Source organism: Capsicum annuum, chromosome 9 (genome assembly GCF_002878395.1).
Source record: "Capsicum annuum cultivar UCD-10X-F1 chromosome 9, UCD10Xv1.1, whole genome shotgun sequence".
NCBI classification, from domain to species: Eukaryota; Viridiplantae; Streptophyta; class Magnoliopsida; order Solanales; family Solanaceae; genus Capsicum; species Capsicum annuum.
The window spans coordinates 7,641,560-7,642,555 of NC_061119.1; positions in this window are offsets into that span (position 1 = coordinate 7,641,560).

Below are 996 nucleotides of genomic sequence, written 5' to 3' on the forward strand. Positions count from 1 at the left end.
AAAAGTTACATCCATTCTCACCATCGACGCCTTGATTTACCAAAGAAGTAACAAGCAAGGGCTAACAGTATCACTACCAATATAACCAAAGGCAATGATATCACTAGTACATGCATCTTAACTGAAATTTAATTTTGCCAAAAAGAAACTCACATACACAAAAAGAAGTGGACAATCATAATATATAGTACAATTAAGATAAAGCAAAAGAGAATGAAAAAAGGACAAATGGAACTAACCATGAAGTGACATACACACACGAGAATGTTCTCAACTTTATACGTGTATGCTTTTAACGAGGTTCCTTCAATGTCGCGGCAACTTCCAACGTCTTAATACACTATTTTTCAAGAATATGATATCCATTTGATATTTTTATAAAGTATGAAAACACATAAAGTTAAGGGGTCTGTTTGGTACGGTTAATTTATATGTTTTGAAAAATATTTTTTGTACTAACTTATTTTTCTTAAATATAAGGAAACTAACTTTTCTTCAAAAAATAAGAAAAATATTTTTCAAATATTTCTTTCAACTTTACTTTAAAGTTGAAATGTTCATATAATTCTCAAAATTTTCTATCCTCCCCCATCCTCGCTCCCGCCCCCGCCCCTATCATCCCGATACCACTCCTATCCACACCCTACCCCTACACCATCCCCTATCCCTACCCCCACCCCTACCCCCAAATTATTTTTTCTTAATCCATCACCTATCCTCACCCCACCCCACCCCCTATCCTTACCCAAATATTTTTTTAGTCCTTCCCCTACCCCCATCCTACCCCTATTCCTACAGCCCCCTTCCAAAAACAATATCTACATTTTATTAAAAAATTTAAACTTTTCTCTTACCCCACCATACCCATACCCTCCCTCCCCCCTTACCAGCCCCTCTCCCCCTCGCAACAACCTCAAAAAAAATTAAATTTATTTTTTAAAAAATTTTAATTTTTTTCTTCCCCCTCACTCCCTTACGCTAACCCCCAGCTCATAC